At 36.4% G+C, this 3147-nt stretch overlaps 1 non-coding gene across 1 annotated transcript; it reads right to left on the bottom strand.

Annotated features, from left to right (window-relative positions):
* Positions 1-1468: 1468 nt before the first annotated feature.
* Positions 1469-1572, bottom strand: LOC115933652 (small nucleolar RNA U13). Its single transcript, XR_004069516.1, has one exon. It is a non-coding gene; the product is annotated as a small nucleolar RNA U13 (small nucleolar RNA).
* Positions 1573-3147: the final 1575 nt, after the last annotated feature.

Raw genomic sequence — 3147 nt, 5'->3', positions numbered from 1 at the left:
AAATAATCATTTCTCCTTCTGACAGATATAAAGTCTTGATATTTTGGGACTGTATTGTGTTTCTATTTCCTTTAGGAGAAATTTCTGCTTATGGGGATGGTCAGTGGATTGGCAATCTCCAACTCACTTTTATTATTATAAAAAGGTAGAATTTGATTTTATATTTTATAATAAATCTTTCAGAAAACCAGTGCTTGTTTTTCATTCATCTTGGAATCAAAAGATATGAGGTACAGAAGAGACTCTCAAACAGGCTTATCACTCCTGTATGTTACAGCTGGAAAGACAGAGATCCAGAAAAATTATGTGACTTTCCTGAGCTCGTGTAGCTAGATGTGGACCCTCAAGAAAACACATTTTGTATAGGTCTCTGTGAATCTGATGGCATCTCTAGGAAAACAGGCTGCCTTTCTTCTTGGTAAGAGATCATTGCAGAAGCACTGTGTACATTGTAAAGACTGTCCATCCATCAGTGAAAGTCGCTGACATTTGCATGTTTTCCTCCTTCAACCTAATCTTTAAATCATTTCTATGCCTGTATAATATCTCTTCTTTAGGTATTTTATTGGGACATTGGAAGAGTAAGAATTGGCATTTAGATTTTGGGGTGCCCTCTATGGCCCCATACATTCCTTCCTACGATAAAGATTTGAAGTAACTGCATGTGCTGGGAGCTGCACCAGGACGTAGGGACAGATAGCTGATTAAGTCATCACTCTAAGATGCTACTGGCTAGTGTGGATTATCTACCTGTAAGTAAATAATTTTAATTCAATGAGACACATACTATAATAAACATACACTTACTGGTGTCATGGGAGTCACAGTTCTCTTCCTAGTGGGACTTCTCATCTTTCTCAACTTGAGGAGTTGTCATTATTATGATTTAGAACTAAATTCAAAGTACTAAATAAAAGCCAGTCAGATTAACTTGTTATGACATAGGTTTATATTTTTTTTAAGGCTAGAGAACTTCAGATTATAAACCAGATAATCTTTTAAAAAGTCCTTCAAGATACATTAGTAAAACATTTTGGTTTTATGAGTCTGGGGCCTAGGTAGTATTCCTGTCCTATAACTAATATAATATTATAAATTACCAAATTTCTTTCCCTTCTTTTTGTTTAAATTGTCACACATTTACACGAACAATTGCAGGTCACAGAAAAATATTAAAAATGATTAAAAACTGAAAAATAATAGGACCAAAATAGTGGTGCCAGCTAACTTTCAATAAAATACTAAACAAAGTACAAGCCAATGAAATTCAGGTAAATTTAAATGATCACCGTCTCCATCTAGTTTATTTTACTCGAGTCCTGCAAAGTACTTTGCTATTAGAATATCTCAATACATAAAATGTGATACAAATGGGCCTAATATGAAAACTTACATAAAAATCTCAAAAGATGCTGAAAAAGCATCTGATAACTTTCAACATAAATTTTTTTCTTCTTTATTTTTCTCACATCAGATGGGTAATGTACAGATGTCGTAATAAGATGTGAGGGAGGCACATCTCACACCTAAGCATAAAAACCTAATCATCATGTTTACGAATCACAAAAGGATCTCAACATAAATTTTTTGAGGGGAAAACATACTAGAAAATGAGGAATAAATATGTAATTCTTCAACATGATCTCTAAAAACATTTATCTTAGTGGTTACACATTAGAAGCATGTTTATCAAAATCAGAAACATGAAAATTACACACATCATTGCTATTACAAAGTTATGGTAATGATTTTCTAGAAGTTATGGCTGATTCAATAAGACATGAAACAAAAACAGAAGTCTAAGTGCTTTTCCATTGTAGCACTCACTATATTTGTAATTAAATAATGATTATATGGTCACTTGTCATCTCCCTTGTAAAAACATAAGCTCCATAAGAACAGGAACTAGGTCTGTATTATTTATTAAGGAATCTCAATGCCCAGAAAAATACCTTTTACAAGAAAGTATGAAATAGATATTTATTAGATGAACGAAGTAGAACTTCAGGGTATGGCTTAGTAAGAAGGTTAGTAAATCCTCTCCCCAAAAGCAAGTGCGAAGCTAAACAAAAATGACAAAAACAACTATGTCTATGCTCTTGGAATCTGCCAAAGGCATAGCCAATTGGAGAAGCATTTATGCTTGAAAACCTGTGGAACTGTGAAGATTAGTAGGAGCTTAGGACATTTTTTACTGGGACAACTCCAAAGCTCCTGCCAGCCTGGTTGACATGGATGTTTTGTGAGAGTGGAACAGGCTGTGACAACTAGTAGTTTTGCTACCATGGTCATGCTGGGCACACTTGATTTGGAGAGGTGGGCCATGCCCATGCAGCAATGTCAGTAAAAGTGACAGTCTTGGCAGAGGGTCAGTGGAATTGATCAATGATTTTTCTAATCTGAGGTTTTTGTTGGGACAAGCATAATATCAGCTAAGGCTACACATATTCACGACAGAGACCAAGATGGCCCAAGCCCCTCTACATACTACTGGCCAACACCGAGGTTGCACACACAGAGAAAATGTGCAGAAGAGCCTGGTGGGAAGAAAAATCTGGAGGAAAATTGAAAGCAGCCTGAAGTTTGTACTCTTCCTACATAGAAATCCATCAACAGAGAACAGAAACCTTATTGGCTCAAGTGTTTTGAGTATAGTGTCTGCCCAATCATTGGCCGACCACCAGGCTACACAGAAAGAAGAATGATCCCTCATAAGTCCAACATAAAAACAACAATAACTTAAAAAAAAAACAAAAAGGAACAGAGACATAAGCAGCCATTGGGAAGACCAGTTTCACAGGTTTGGCCCAGGAAAGCTACTCAACAAATAAAACAACAAAAACAAATATCAGAAAAGAAAACCATGACCCAGAGTTGCTGTATTGTCAAAATGTCTAAATTTTCTTTCTTCCTTTTTCTTTTTCTTTTTTTTCTTTTTGAGACAGAGTTTTGCTCTTGTTGCCCAGGCTGGAATGAGATTCTCCTGCCTCAGCCTCCTGAGTAGCTGGGATTACAGGCATGTGCCACCACACCTGGCTAATTTTGTATTTTTAGTAGAGACAGGGTTCCTCCATGTTGGTCAGGCTGGTCTTGAACTCCCGACCTCAGGTGATCCACCAGCCTCAGCCTCCCAAAGTACTGGGATTA

Source organism: Gorilla gorilla, chromosome 12 (genome assembly GCF_029281585.2).
Source record: "Gorilla gorilla gorilla isolate KB3781 chromosome 12, NHGRI_mGorGor1-v2.1_pri, whole genome shotgun sequence".
NCBI classification, from domain to species: Eukaryota; Metazoa; Chordata; class Mammalia; order Primates; family Hominidae; genus Gorilla; species Gorilla gorilla.
This window is presented reverse-complemented; position numbering and strand designations above follow the sequence as displayed.